At 38.6% G+C, this 16,785-nt stretch overlaps 1 protein-coding gene across 35 annotated transcripts in view; it reads right to left on the reverse strand.

The window, feature by feature from the left end:
- The window catches only part of LOC134761961 (uncharacterized), a 159,082-nt gene that overhangs the window by 122,008 nt on the left and 20,289 nt on the right, over positions 1-16,785 (reverse strand). For 6 of the 35 annotated variants that reach the window (XR_010141255.1, XR_010141253.1, XR_010141254.1 and 3 more), the window contains exon 3: positions 8,758-8,908. The exons of 26 other annotated variants lie outside the window; for them this stretch is intronic. The gene's annotated coding sequence lies outside the window, so the exon portion shown is untranslated. Of the gene's footprint in view, positions 1-5,144; positions 8,542-8,757; positions 8,909-16,785 lie in introns of those variants that run through there. 3 more of the 35 variants (XR_010141263.1, XR_010141270.1, XR_010141259.1) reach the window with 2 other exon arrangements.

Here is a 16,785-nt window from a genome sequence, read left to right on the forward strand (position 1 = left end):
GCACGTGTATAGAGCTGTGTACAGGCCCAGGAAATACTTAAGAAAGTCCTAAGCTCATTTCTCTGGCTGACCTTGAGGCTCTGCACAAGCAAGAAGTAGAAATTTGGCTGGGTATAGTGGCTCACGCCTAGAATCCCAGCACTTTGGGAAGTTGAGGCAGGAGTATTGCTTGAAGCCAGGAGTTCAAGACCAGTCTGGGCAACATAAAGAGGCCTCATCTCTACAAAAAATGTAAAAAATATCCAGGTATGGTGACACACACCTGTAGTCCCAGCTACTTGGAAGGCTGAGGCTGGAGAATCTGTGAGCCCAGGTGTTGAGGCTGCAGTGAGCTATGATTATGCCACTGCACTCCAGCCTGGGTGATACAGCAAGACCCCTATCTCTAAAAATAAAATAGGCCAGGCGTGGTGGCTCACGCTTGTAATCCCAGCACTTTGGGAGGCTGAGGCAGGCAGACCACCTGAGGTTGCGAGTTCCAGACCAGCCTGACCAACATGGAGAAACCCTGTCTCTACTAAAAACACAAAATTAGCCGGGCGTGGTGGCACATGCCTATAATCCCAGCTACTTGGGAAAGCTGAGGCGGGAGAATCACTTGAACCCGGGAGGAGAAGGTTGTGGTGAGCTGAGATCGCACCACTGCACTCCAGTCTGGGCAACAAGAGCGAAACTCTGTCTCAAGAAAAATAAAAAGTAAATAAAAAATAAAAAGAGGTTGAGGTTGTAAATGGTGTGCCTAAGCATTGATGGTATGTCCCAATATGTACACAAAACCTCTTAGCAAAGGCTAGAACACTTACTGGTTTCAGGTATTTAAGGATATCTATATCCAATTATTAGCTGACCACAAAGCTGACTGAGCAGATTTCAATGGCTATACACTACAATGAATATAGACCTTGCAGAATAAGTTTAGAAATGCCATTAAACAAACAACAATAAGAAAAAACAGAAATAACAACAATCCTGGGGAAGGAGGAAGAATCAGATTTTCAAAGTCACTATATTTTATAATTTAAAATGTCTAATTTTCAACAAAATAAGAGGGATATTTAAAAAATCAAGAAAGTATGGCCCATACACAGAGGGAAACAAAAGTAGTCATTATAAATATTCACTAAGGAAGCCCAGATGTTGGACTTAATAGCCAAAGATTTTAAAATGTCTATTTAAATATTTTCAACTAACTAAAGAAATATTATGTCTAAAGAATTAAAAGAATATATGAGAACAATTTCTCACCAAATAGAGAATATCAATAAGGAAGTGGAAAGTATCAAAAAGACTTAATAAAAATTCTATAGTTGGAAAGTAGAACAACTGAAATTTAAAAATTATCTAGAGGGATTCAACAGCAGATTCGAGCTAGCAGTAGAAAGAATCATCAAATCTAAAGACAGGCCAATTGACATTATCCAGTTTGAAGATTAGAGAGAGAAGAAAAAAGGAATGAAGAAAAATAAACAGAGCCTTAGACATCTGTGGGACACATCAAGCATGTCAATATACTCATAATAAGAGTGCCAGAAAAAGAGAAAAGAAACAAGAGCAGAAAGAATATTTGCAGACATAATGACTGAAAACTTCTCAAATTTGATGAAAAACATTAATTTACAATCCAAGAAGTCGCTACAAGCTCCAAGTAGAATAAAACTCAAAGAGATCCACCCATAGACACATTATTGTCAAATTGTCAGAAGACAAAGATACAATTTTGAAAGCAACAAGAGGGAAGTGATTCATCACATACAAGTGATCTTCAATAAGATTAACAGATAATTTCTCATCAGAAACTGCAGGTCAGAAAGCAGAGGGATGGGGTGGGGGGTGGGGGGGGGGCATCCTGTCAACCAAGACTTTTATATCCAGCAGAATTAACCTTCGAAAATAAAGGAGAAATTAAGATAAACAAAAACTGAAAGAATTTGTCACTAGCAGATTTGTACTACAAGAAACACTAAAGGGAGTGTTTCAGGCTGATATGAATAAAAACCAGATAGTAAGTCAAATACAAATGAAGAAATAAAGAGCACTGGTAGGGCTGGGCTCAGTGGCTCACACCTATAATCCCAAGATTTTGGGAGGCCAAGGCAGGAAGATCACTTGAGGCCAGAAGTTCAAGGCCAGCCTGGGCAACATAGCAAGACACTGTCTCTACAAAAAAATTAAAAAATTCGCCAGGTGTGGTGGCATGCACCTGTAGTCCTACATACTTGGGAGGCTGAGGCAGGAGGATTCCTTGATCCCAGGAGTTTGAGGCGGTAGTGAACTATGATGGCAACTGCACTCCAGCCTGGGCAACAGGGCAATACCCTGTCTCTGGAAAAAAAATAAAAGAGTGCTGGCAAAAGTAACTACATTGGCTGATATAAAAGATAGTATAAATCTTTTGTTTGTAACTCTTTTTTTCTTCCTATCTAATTTAAAATGCAACTATATAAAGTACTAATGTAAATCTGTTTTGTTGGGCAGATAATATATAGAGACATAATCTGTATGACAACAATAAGACAAAGGAGTGGTGGGGCAGAACTATATAGGATAAAACGTGTGTATACTACTGAAATTAAGTTGGTATTAATCCTAATTAGATTGTTATAAATCAAGATATTAATTGTGGCTGGAAGTGTTAGCCTCCCGAGTAGCTGTAAACCAGCTGGTTTACAGCTACTCGGGAGGCTGAGGTGGGAGGATTGCTTGAGAACAGGAGTTTGAGACTAGCCTGAGCAACATAGCAAGACTCTATTTTTAAAATTTTTTAAATTTAATTTACTTTAAAAAAGATACTAATTATAATTCCCAGGACAACTACTATGAATGTAACTAAAAATATGTATAGTAAAAGAAATAACAAGGGAATTAAGATTATACACCAGAAAATATTTATCACAAAAAAGGCAATAATGGATGAATAAAGGAATAAAACATAAAAGATGAATAGACAACAAATAGAAAAATTACTTTCATAAATCTTACCTTATCAGTAATTACACTGAATGTAAATAAATTGAACATTTTAATTAAAAGACAGAACTACATTTTGTAAAAAAAACAAAAGAAAACAAAACATGATCCAACTTTATGCCAGGTACCAGAGACTCCTTTAGATTAAAAGACACAAATAGATTGAAAGTTAAAATATGGGGAAAATATACCACGTAAACAGTAACCGAAAGAGAGATGAAGTGGCTATACTAATATCAGAGAAAATAGACTTTAAAATATGATGGTAAAAGACTCAATCCAGCAAAAAGATACAACAATATACATACATATGCACCTAACAACATGAAGCAAAACTGACAGACTTGAAAGGAAATGAAAATAACTCAACAATAATAGTTAGAGACTTCAATATCCCACTTTTAATAACAGAACAACCAGACAAAAAATCAGCAAGAAAACTGAATACTTGAACAACATTATAAACCAACTAGACCTAACAGACGTGGATGAACCTTGAAAACACTACGCTATACTTTTTCCCACAAAAAGTCACATATTATGTGATTCCATTTATATATATTGTTTAGAACAGAGTACAGAGAGTAGATTAGTGGTTTCTGGGAGTTGTCGGGAGGAGAAAAAGGGAAGTGACTACTAATAAAATTTTGGTTTTTTTTGAGATGGACTCTCACTCTGTCACCAGGCTGGAGTGTGCAGCGGCGTGATCTCAGCTCACTGTAACCTCTGACTCCCTGGTTCAAGCGATTCTCCTGCCTCAGCCTCCTGAGTAGCTGGGACTACAGGCACGTGCCACCATGTCCAGCTAATTTTTGTGTTTTTGTAGAGATGGGGTTTCATCATGTCGGCCAGGGTGGTCTCCATCTCCTGACCTCGTGATCCGCCTGCCTCGGCCTCCCAAAGTGCTGGGATTATAGGTGTGAGCCACCACGCCCGGCCATAAGACTTCTTTTGAGGGTGATAAAAATGTTCTGGAATTTGACAGTGGTGATGTTTGCACAGCAGTCTGAATATACTAAACACAACTAAATTGTAAGCTTTAAAGGGGTAAAATTTTATGGTATGTGAATTAAATCTCAATAAAAATTATATGAAGTTGGGAGTTAGTTGTGTCTTAACACACCTTCAGCTATTTTCACTTGTGAATTATCTAGAAATAAACCATATATTATTCAAGACTTCTGAGGGTGCTCCATTACCAATTCATTACTTTATACTAGATGTTGCTGTCCCAGAGTTCTCTTTTAAAACATATATCAATTGCCTTAAGGGTAATTGCCATATGAAGTCTCTAACTCCCTCATGTGAGTGGATTTTTGGTCCCCAGAGAATGGGCAAAGAATGGGACACCAGCTTTTTCAGGCTCATGACTCTGTTTAGCCCGGAGGGGAGAAGAAAGAAACATTCCTATCTCCAATTATCAGATAACTCTGTGTCCTTAGAAATGAGTTTTAACCTTTCTAAGCATTTCCTTGTAATTTGCTAAGTGAAACTAATATTAATTGCCATTCATGTGTCCCTGGAGTTTCACTAAGATTTATGAGATATTAAGCCTGAGTCAACCAAGCTGGGAAGGGCAGTAATGGGGCCCAGCAGGGAAGGATGAAGAATGGAAAAGAAAGACAGAAGAACAACCACTTTCTCTTTATCCACAAAATAATACTTGTTTGGCCCACATCATAGGGCTACTGCAAGGATCAAAGGATGTTGTGTCTGTGTAAGTGCTTTGCATCCACAATATGCCACACAAATGAGAGGAATCATTACTGTTTAATGAGCTAGAGAAGCAGTTCACTACATTATTAGTGGTCTGAGTTACTATTCAGTTCTCACGTGTAGGATCTTGCTCAAATTTTTCATAGAAAAAATTGGTCTTTAAAAGATTGGTGTGTTACAAATATGAAATAATAGCATTGTCATTAATGATTATAAATTATTCAGCAACTGTGACTGAATTACACAAAAAATTGGTCTTTAAAAGACTGGTATGTTACAAATATGAAATAATAGCATTGTCATTAATGATTATAAATTATTCAGCAACTGTGATTGAACGACATAACAAAAGTCTAAAGTACATAATCAAACGTTCTCAATATGTTGACAGAATTTGAGCAGAATCAAGACAAAGATTTAAAAGCACTTTGTTAATGGGAAAATGCCAAATAAATGCCAGTTATTATTATTAATTGAACTAAGAAACTTTTATTCATTTTAATTTTTAAGCTCATGTTGAAAAATATTAACCAATTTCTAATGCAGTCCCATGACAGTATTTATTGTGCCATCTGCTGGAAGTTTCTGAAAAATTGATGAGGTGAAGATGAACAAAATGATAAACAGCACAGCACATTGTATTTTAAGTACACATATTCCTATTCTTCACATATTAAAATTAATGTAGGTAAAGTTCCTGGCATGCATTTCTTGTATTAATATTTGCTATGTAAAACATTTTAATGCTAAATAAATGAATGTGTGTCTTGAATTACAGCATCATCATTCACTCATTCACCAATATGTTTTGAGCTCTTGCTGTCTCTGCCAGGCCCTGTGCTAAGATCCAAGCATGCAAGGAAGTATAAGTCACTGTCCCTGCTCACAGGGCATTCAGGGCCTCCATTTGGTGGGGGAGAAGACAGATTCACAAACAACTAATGTAACACACTGGAAAACAAAAGCTCCAAGGGGGAAACTGAGGAGGGGCCTCTCAAATCCAAGGGATGGTATTTTTTCCACAAAATGTTGAAATCCACTATCTTTGCATAACTGGGGGAAAGAGAGAAGAATTACTGAAGAAAAATCAAACTAAGGAGATGAAGCCACCAGGCAAGTAGAAAATAAAGGTATAAAGAAAACAAAACTTTCTCCAATCCTGTGAAACATCACAGGTGTCAAGCTGTCTCCGTGATCATCAGATTAGATTTAAATTAGTCTAGCCTTCTGTCTATTAAATGCACCATAGATTTCAATATAGAATATATAAACTCTGCAGACCAATATATTTATGATGAAACCCCAACATAATTTGCCCTACAATGAATTCAGACATAAGACAACTGTAATGAGCTTTCATCTTACTCAGCAGGCTCATCCCAATCAGTTTGCCAACCCCACAAAAATGCAATCCTGCATTTTACATGACTGAAATTTTTGGACCCCACCCAGGGAGCTTTAGTGGGGACTAACAGGTATGTGTAATAAAAGTTATCTTTAGACCAGTGGTTCACAAACTTCAATGTGCATAAAAATCACCTGGAGAGCTTCTTAAAATGCCGATTGCTGTCCCCTTCACGCCCAACCCCGAGAGTTTCTCATTCAGAAGGTCCTAGGCATCGTCTGAGAATTTGCATTTCTAACAAGTTCCCAGGTAATGTTGATGCTGCTGGTCCAGAGACTACATTTGAGAACTACTGCCTCAGACTATGGCAACACAAAGGAAACAAAGACAAAATATTCATCAGCTTTATAAGCATTTTAAAATAACTTATGGTGGTTTGTTCTGATTTTAAAAGAAATACAGGGTATATTGAAAAAAACTGAAAAATAGAGACAATTACAAAGAAGAAAAGGAAAATCACTTAAAATTTCAACACCCAGAAATAACCACTATAAACATTTAGTATCTTTTGTTCCATATTTCTTTTGATGTGTGTATGTCCACACTTATACAGAATTGAACTCATTCGGTGTATACAATTTTGGCATCTGATTTTTTTCTTTGGGTATCCTATTTTGAGCATATTCCATATTATCTAAAAATTAGCCAATAGAGAGTACATCAATGATCAGGAAATTGTCTTGAGCAGCTAGGGTTTAAAATCATGGGACCTCTGGAAAATGGGTAGAACACACCACAGACTTCACCCATTCAAGAAGCAAGGAAGCTGGGGAATCTATCTTATATTTTTTCTTTGTCATTAGTTCAGGGCCAGTGCTTCCAAGACTATTAACTTTTCAATACTGCTGGCCTTCCAATGCTTGGCCAAGAGAAAGCCCTAAGAAAGTCGCAAGTGCTTCCAATAGGATGCCACTGGTATGTAAAGGAATGATTAATAAGTATGAATAGGCTATGGGCGGGTAATCAATAACAGCTGCTACAGGCAACAAATCTAGAGTGAGGATGAAGCCTCCCACAGAGAGGACTTTGAGAAGCACATTCATCTAGTCTTCTATTACGTTCATTTGTTTTTTAAAATATCAGTCCTATTATTAAAGTTACATCTTGCATTCTTTCTATTGAAGCAGTTTTTATAGAGACTGTCTTTCTGGAGATGTTCTTATGAACTAAGCCTTACATCCTGCTGTACTCATGGCTTGGAAATGAAGGACCCTCCATCAGCTTGCTCTGACACCATACCTTCCAGCATTCCTTCATGCTGAATTATTTTCTGTAGTAGTTCAGCATATCTTAGACTGCCTGTGGTTGTCTCCATTTTAGCTCTCTTTCTACAGGTGGTAGAGTTTTCTGAGATTAATGTATTCCACTTTTCTCCAAATCGTTTAAGCTGTCTTCCAGTCAGTACCACCTCACTATGGGTAGGGCAGCTCGAAGCTGTTTCCATGTTTATCTTCTTAGTGTGATTTTAGGGATGCTGAAAATCTTCCCTGCGCCAAATTCTGGCCTGGTAGAGACAGGCTGTAAGAGAGCTCATGGGAACAGTTACATCTAGGGGCCCTCTTGGAGTCCCTGAGCTGTCAAGAAAGTCTTAGCTGAGCTATGGGAAGTTAAAAGGAGAATACATGCATGTGGGAAAAGAGAGTCAGAGTTCCCTGGGGGCATTGTGGTGGTGACAGCTGTGATGAATGTGAGATTCCTAAGGTAAAGGAAGATCTCAGAGGACAGGAGATAGGGCTCTAACATCAGCTGCCTTTCAGTGTCAATTTCCCACCCACTGATAACTTTAGAGGATGGCAGTGTGGTTTTATTGAGGAAGATGACAGTTCCTTATATGTGTACTGAACATCGTAGGTACATGAACTAAACAATGGATAGTAAATGAACCTCCAAAAGCAAGAGATGAGTTCCCTTGCTCAAGGAAGTGATATTGGACCAGCCCTAGCCACCTTTAAAGGAGCACTAGAGAATGGTAGAAGAGCAGTAATAGACCACTCAGGCATTGAGGATAGAAAGGGTTATACTTATTTGAGTTCAAACCACTTTGAGATCCTCAATAATAACTGTGTCTCTTATATAAGGCTCAGCAGTATTCTTCTATGAAAAATAAGCAAGTCACATAAACCCTCTGAAGCCAAGGCTACCTCATACACAAAATGGATGTTGGGACTATACTAGGCCCTATAAATGGCATCCATATTTCCCATTCAAGTTCAAAACCAATTATGAGATAGCCAAAGAGGTCAGATAGCTAGAAACTACAACGCCAACTTTATTACTAAAAGAGCTGATACTGGAAAACCTGGGCTTAGGTGCACAGCAACAGTGGGCTTCCTAATACTGCATGCTAGAATTGGGCAGGCATATTCACCCAGTCACTGCCTCAGATGGACACCAGAGACCTCTTCATTCCTTCCTTCAGGCATGGAGAGGCAGGTGTAAATGCACACTAGCTGCTGGTGGGCAGATTTGACAGAGACAAAGACAGAAATGGGAGAGAAATAGGAGGGAAATGGATCAACAGTGCTTGTAAAGATCCTTCTTCCAAACTCTTCCTGTAGGGAATAGAAAGTTACTGGGTGTATTGTACTAATGAAAGCTTCTCTGCCTGGAGACAGGCAGAGTAATAGGAATAAGCAATCATCCTCTCCAATAAGGATAATCCTACTTACTTGGCAGAGTTGCTGCAAGGCTTAAATGAGGTAAAATCATATTCGTGGTTCATCACATGGGCTTAAGCTTCCGACAGCTCTGAATTTGGAACCATGCTCTGTAACTATTAGCTGGCCTTGGCAGAATACTAAACTTTTTAGCCTCAGTTTCCTAATAAATAAAATGAACATAATAATTGTTTATTTCAGAAGGTTGTCTTAAGAATCTACAAAGAGCATTTAGCACAGCGCTGGGCACATAAGAACTCAATACCTACTAGATATTTAATCATATTAAGGCATGTAACACAATATATAGTACATGGGCTTAGTAAATAGCAGTGGTGGTGGTAATTATTGTTGTTGTTATTTTTATTGGCCTAGAATTGTTCCTAGACCTCCTAAAATGCTATTATTTTCTAGGAAAGGAGGTCTTTTCAGTACTGTTGTTAAGACTACTTTCATTGGTTTTGACTTCTAACTTCAACACAGCCCTACTTGCAAGGAGTCTATAGAAACTATCAGCTGAGTCAGGACCATTTCCTGAGCCTTTCCCAACACCTCTGCTATTTAGAGGTCAGATGTCAGCAGCAATTCAAGAAAAAGATGCCCATATTAGGAAAACTCTCAGATCCCCATGGAGCTACATTGCCCAACACCATGTGTGTTGGTTTCATGCCGTAACACTCATCAGTTCCCAATTGACAGCAGCACTGATTCTATTCCAGTAATTGTGACAAAGAACATAATACTCAGAAACTCCAGGGGCAAAGAGATATATGTGTTCACTTAGTGTGGATAAGGGATTTTTGCTCTCTAAACTACCAGAGATCTAATAAACATTCCTTGAACCTGTGATACAGTGTCCTATATCCAACTTTCTCACAATCTCTTACTTTTGTTAAAACAGCTTTATTAAAATATAATTCACATACCATACAATTCACCCATTTAATTGTTTTAGTAGAAACACAAGGTTGTGCAACCATCATCACAATCTAATTTTAGAATATTTTTGTCTCCCCTGAAAGAAACCCAGTGTCCATCAGCAGTAATCTCCATTCCCCTGTTAGGCCCTCTCTAGCCCCACACAAATGCTAACATATTTTCTGTCACTATACATTTTCTTATTCTGAACATTTTATATAAATGGCCACATATAAAATGTGGTCTTTTGGCTCCTTTCACCTAGCATAATGTTTTCAAGGCCTATCTATGTTGCAGCGTGTATTAGAACTTCATGCCTTTTTATGGCCAAATAATATTCCATTGTATGAGTATTCTACATGTTATTTATCCATTCACCAGTTGATGAAAATTTGGGTTGTTCCTACTTTTTTTGGCTGTTCTGAATAATGCTACTCTGAACATTTGAGTACAACTTTTTGTGTAGACATATGTTTTTATTTCTCTTGGATAAAATTTCTGGGTCATTTGATAACCTTAAGTTTAATTTTTTAAAGAATTGCCAAATTGTTATAGAAAGCAATTGCTACATTTTACATTCCCACCAGCAAAAATGAGCATCCCAGTGATATCGTTTGTCTCTGTGTTCCCACCCAAATCTCATGTTGAATTGTACTCCAGTGTTGGAGGAAGGGTCTGGTGGGGGGTGATTGAATCATGGTGGGGGGATTTCCCCTGTGCTGTTCTCATGATAGTGAGTTCTCACAGAATCTTGTTGTTCAAAAGTGTGTAGCACCTCCCCACTTTGCTCTCTTCCCCTTCCTCTAAACATGGAGGATGTGTCTGCTTCCCCTTCACCTTCTGCTACATTCTAAGTTTCCTGAGGCCTCCCCAGCCATGCTTCCTGTACAACCTGTGGAACTGTGAGCCAATTAAACCTCTATAAATTATCCCATTTCAAGAAGTTCTTTTTAGCAATGTGAGAATGGACTAATATAGAAAATTGGCAACAGAGAGGTGAGTGAGTCATTGTTATACAGACACCTGAAAATGCAAAAGCAATTTTGGAACTGGGTAACAGGCAGAGGTTGGAACAGTTTGGAGGGGTCAGAAGAAGAAAGGAAGATGAAGTAAAGTTTGGAACTTCCTAGAGACTTGTTAAATTGTTGTGACCAAAATGCTGACAGTGAAATGGACAATAAAGTCCAGGCTGAAGTCGTCTCAGATGGAGATGAGGAACTTATTGGGAATGGAGCAAAGGTCACCTTTGCTATGCTTTAGCAAAGAGACTGGTGGCATTGTGCCCATGCTCTAGGGATCTTTGGAACTTTGAACTTGAGAGTGATGATTTAGAGTATATGGCAGAAGAAATTTTTAAGCAGCAAAGTATTCAAGAAGTGACCTGGCTGCTTCTAATATGGTCGTATGCATGAGCAAAGAGATGATCTACAACTGGAACTTATATTTTAAAGGGAAGCAGAGCATAAAAGTTTACAAAATTTGCAGGCTGACCATGTGATAGAAAAGAAAAATCCATTTTGTGGGGAGGAATTCAATCCAGCTGCAGAAATCTGCATAAGTAAAGAGGAGCCAAATGTTAACAGCCAAGATAATGGGGAAAAGAACTTGAAGGCATTTCAGACCTTCACAGCAGCCTCCCTCCCACACAGGCCCAGAGGCCTAGGAGAGAAGAGTAGTTTCAGAAGTCAGGCCTGAGGCCCTGCTGCCCTGTGCAACCTCAGGACATTTCTCCCTGCGTCCCAGACAGTTCAGCTCCAGCCTTGGCTTAAAGGGCCCCAGATACATCTCAGGCCACTGCTCCAGAGGGTGCAAGCCATAAACCTTGGTGGCTTCCATGTGGTATTAAGCCTGCAGGTGTGCAGAGGGCAAGAATTGAGGCTTGGGAGCCTTCACCTGGATTTCAGAAGATATATGGAAACATTTGGATGTCCAGGCAGAAGTCTGTTGTGGGGGTGGAGCCCTCATGGATAACCTCTTCTAGGGAAGTGTGGAGGGGAAATGTGGGGTTGGAGTTCCCACACAGAGTCCCCACTGGGGCACTGCTTAATGGAGCTGTGAGGAGAAGGCCACAATCCTCCAGACCCCAGAATGGTAGATCCACTGACAACCTGCATCATGTGTCTGGAAAAGCCACAGACACTCAACACCAGTCCATGAAAGCAGCCCTGGGGACTGTACCCCACAGTGGCACAGGGGTGGAGGTGCCCGAGGCCTTGGGAGCCCACCCCTTGCATCAGTGTGGCCTGGATGTGAGACATGAAGTCAAAGGAGATTATTTTGGAGCTTTGAGATTTAATGACTGCCCTACTGGATTTCAACTTGCATGGGCCTGGTAGCCCCTTTGTTTTAGCCAATTTTTTTCCCTTTTGGAATGGGAGCATTTTCCCAATGTCTGTACCCCTATTGTATCTTGGAAGTAACTAACTTGTTTTGATTTTACAGGCTCATAGGCAGAAGGGACTTGCCTTGTCTCAGATGAGACTCTGGACTTAGGCTTTTGAGTTAATGCTGGAATGAGTTAAGACTCTGGGGGACTGCTGAGAAGACATGATTGTGTTTTGAAGTTTGAGAAGAACATGAGATTTGGGAGGGGCTGGGGGCAGAAAGATATGATTTAGCTCTGTGTCCCCACCCAAATCGCATGTCAAATTGTAATCTCCAGTGTTGGAGGAGGGGCCTGGTGGGAAGTGATTGGATCATTGGAGCGGATTTCCTCTTTGCTGTTCTCATGATAGTGAGTGAAATCTCATGAGATCTGGTTGTTTAAAAGTATCTAGCACCTCCCCCTTCACTCTCTTCCTCCTGCTCCAGCCATGTAGGACATGTCTGTTTCCCCTTCACCTTCTGCCATGATTGTAAGTTTCCTGAGGCCTCTCCAGCAATGCTTCCTGTACAGCCTGTGAAACCATGAGCCAACTAAACCTCTTTTTTTTATAAATTACCTTGTCTCGGTAGTTATTTATAGCAATATGAGAAAAAGATAATATACACATTTTCTCCACATCCTCACCAACATTTGTTATTGTCTTTTTTTTTCTCATAACTACACTAGCATGTGTGAAGTGGAATTTCATTTTAGTTTTTATTTCCATTTTTCCAATGATGTTGAGCATCTTTTCATGTGTTTATTTGCCATTTATATATATCTTCTTGGGAGAAATTACTATTCAAGTACTTTCCTCATTTTTTACCGGGTTATTTGTTTTATTGTTGAGTTGTAAGAGTTTTCCATATGTTCTTGATACAATAACCTTATTAGACACATGATTTCCAGATTTCTCCCATTCTGTCAGTTATTTTTCATGGTCTTCATACTTTCTTTGAAGCACAAAAGGCTTTAATTTTTTGGTAGTCCAATTTATTCATTTTTCTTTGGTTTCTTGTGCTGTAGGTGCAATATCTAAGAAACCACCGCCTAACCCAAGTTCATAAAAATTTACTCTTATGCTTTCTTCTAAGAGTTTTATAGCTTTAGCTCTTACATTTAGGTCTTTGATGTATTTTGAGTTAATTTTCGTGTATGATGTGAATAAAGGTCTACATCCATTCTTCTGCATGTGGATATCCTTTGCAGAAAAGACTATTCTTTCACCTATTGATGTCAAAACTAAACTAACCAGGGATTTATGAGTTTATTTCTGGACTCTCCATTCTATTCCACTGATCTATATGTCTATCCTTATGCCTATAACACACAATCTTGATTACTTGAAGTTTGTGGTAAGTTTTGGAATCAGGAGTGTGAGTACTCCAAATTTGTTCTTTTCTTGTCATTATTGTTTTGGCTATTCTAGATATCTTTCATTTCCATATGAATTTTAGGATCAGGTTTTCCATGAGGTGTATACCATAAGTTTTTGTATATTATGTTTTGTTTTCATTCATCTTGAATATTTTCTAATTTTCCTTGTGATTTTTTTTCTTCAAACCATAGTTAATAACATGTTGTTAAATTTTTACATATTTGTCAGTTTCCCACGTCTGTTATTGATTTCTAATCTAATTCCACTATGATTGGAAAAGATACTTGGTATTATTTCATTCTCCTTAAATTTATTGAGGTTTGTTTTGTGGCCTACCATATAGTCTATTCTATAAAATGTTCCATGTTCACTTGAGCAAAATGTGTATTCTGCTGTAAATGTGTATTCTTGAGCAAAATGTTGATGGAGCGTGTCCTATAGATCTCTGTTAGGTCAGGTTGGTTTATGGCCCCATTCAACTCTTTCATGTCCTTGTTGATCTTCTGCCTCATTTTTCTATCCATTATTGAAACTGGAGTATTGAAATCTCCAACTATTATTGGGAATTTGGGGGGAGGTTTTATTGTCATTATTGTTGTTTTGAGACAGGATCTCACTGTGTTGCCCAGACTGTAGCGTAGTGACCATTATAGTTCACTATAGCCTTGAACTCCTGGGCCCAAGTGATCCTCCTGCCTCAGCCTCCCAAGTAGCTGGAACTATAAATGCATACCACCAAGCCCAGTGTATTGTTTTTTGTAGAGACGGGGTCTTGCTATGTTGTCCTATTTCCTTCTGGCCTTCACTGTTGTGGTGAAAAGCTGGCTGTTAATCTTAGGACTTCCTTGTATGTGATGAGTTATTTTTGTCATGCTGTTTGCAAGATTTTCTTTTTGTCTTTCCACATTTTAAAAGTGGAAAGTGATTGTGTTTATCTTACTTGAAATTCATTGACCTTCTTAGAGGTATATGTTTTCTATCAAATTTGGGAAATTTTCAGCCATTGTTTCTTCAAAAATGTTTTCTGTCCTTTTTCTCCTCTAATTCGGTGACTCATACTAATGTATATGTGGGTGTCCTTAATAGTATCTCACGTTTTTCTGAGACTTTGTTCCTTGTTCTTTATTCTTTATTCTGTCTGTTTTTCAAACTGAATCATCTCAAAATATCTATCTTCAAGTTCAATGTTTCTTTCTTCTACAAGCTCAAGTATACTGCTGAACCCCTCTAGTGAATTTTTGATTTCAGTTATTGCAATTTTCAACTCCAAATTTCCACTTGGTTATTTTAAATAATATCTGTACTTTTATTGATATTCTCTATTTTATGAGACATTGTCATCATGCCTTCTTTCATTTCTTTAAGTATGGTTTTCTTTAGCTCTTTTAACATATTTAGAATTGCTTCTTTAAAGTCTCTGTCTGCTTAGTTTATCATCTGGGTCCTTTTGAAGTCAGTTTCTATTTCTACTAATTCTTTTCCTATGTATGGGTAACATTTTCCTGGTTCTTAGTATGTCTCATAATTTTTTTGAAAACTGGACATTTTAATTAATGTAACAACTCTGGATAGAGATTCCCTCTCACCCCACCCCAGGAGAGTGTTGTTTTCCTTGTCATTTGCTTATTTGTTAGGTGATTTAGCTGAACTAATGCCATGACGTCTCTTTCCCCTGCAGTGTGCAGCCTCTGATGTCTCTGCTCAGACTTTTGTCCCCTTGATTTTATCCTTTAAACTGGATACCTACAGATTGTCCTTGGATTGGCATAAGCAACTTACTGGTCAAAGGTTGTGCTTAAGTTCATTCAGCTAGTTAGATTTGTACTCTAATACTGGATGTATATGTGATTTGTAAACTATTGTCACAATTCAGGGAGTTTATTTTTATTTATTTTTGTCCTACATTTAGCCAGTGATAACTAGCTTGAAGATTCCCTCTCTGATCTTTCCTAGGAGGACAAAGCTTTGAGCATGCACACATTATTCCAGAGAGCCAGGGATGACTATGATTATTTTTAAGCCTGACTTCCTAGGAGTCATCCTTTTGGCAAAGTAGTATATTGTGTAGTCAGTACTTGCTCATGGGGTTATGTTTAAGTCACTTGTGTTGATGAGTCTGTGTGCAGGTTGGGGAATGCTTTCAAGTCTGTGCATGTTTAGCTCTGATTGCTCCTGAGTGGGTGCAACCTAGCATAGGCACACAGCTTTCCTGATCCCCAGAGTTGTCTGTGATCCCAGAAGAGCTCTTCTTAGTTATCTCCTTGCTATCTCTTGGTTTTTCTGCCACTTTGCTTGTGGCAGAGCTATCAGCCTCCTCTTAATTGTTCTCCACTAAGATCTTCACTGTTTTCAACAAGGCTTGTCTCTATTCTCTTTTCCAAATAAAATCGGTTCCTCTGGCAGAGCTCTTTGTCCTTATGATCTGCCTTTCCTTCTGTGCAAAAATCCTATACAACTGCAATGAAGCTGAAGATAGAGATATGCTTTATCTAGTGTGGCACCCCCACCCTATCAGTGGACATGTGGGTAGGGTTACCAGCCTGTGGTCTTTTGGACTTGTTCCTTCTGGTATGGACCCTTTATTTTATAAGTTGGGGTAGGGATGAGTTGTGGTCCCAGTATCCTTTGTCTGTAATGCCTGAGATAGAGCTTCTGCTTATCAATAGTGACTGGAAGGCAGAATAGAGACCCAGTTCTCTCAGCCACGGCTGTCCGAAATTACCTTTTTCTGCAGAATTACATTCATTAAATACAACTCTTTTTAATTACATGCATTACATACACTAAAATAATTTGTCTGCAGAATTGCAAAGATTCTGCAACATGGTACTGAGGGTTAGGGGAGAGAATTTCTAGTGGCCGGCCCTTTCATGGTGAACCATGATCCCAGACTGAGAGAGAGAGACAGAGCCCCTGTCTTCTTAGCTGCAAACACTTGGAGTAGAACTTTTGTAACACAGAGCTGGAGGCAGAGGCGAGCGTAACGTAGCTGGTTGCAGCTCAAATGCCACAAGCTGCCACTGTTCTTAACAAAATTTAGTAGACTTTCCTGAATGAATGTTTCTTCATTGTCATATTCCCTTCAGACAATTTCTAGATACTCTGAATGATTTTTTAAAAATAGTTTTCATCAGTTATATAACTGTTTTGCTGGTGAGAAGATCCATGTAACTCCTGAGCCATCATTTTGGAAGTCCCACCTCATCCTTTTTTACTATTTCTGTCCCTGATCAACAGTTGGTGGGAAGAGCATGAATAAGCAGGAAGTCAACAATCAAATGTCTCCTTTGTGGAAAGTTCTCTTAAGCAGTTAGATTCATAGAAACTATAGATTCTATAGAAACTCATAGATACTATAGATTTCTATATTGTATATTAT

The sequence above is a fragment of the Pongo abelii genome, chromosome 7 (assembly GCF_028885655.2).
Source record: "Pongo abelii isolate AG06213 chromosome 7, NHGRI_mPonAbe1-v2.0_pri, whole genome shotgun sequence".
Lineage (NCBI taxonomy): Eukaryota > Metazoa > Chordata > Mammalia > Primates > Hominidae > Pongo > Pongo abelii.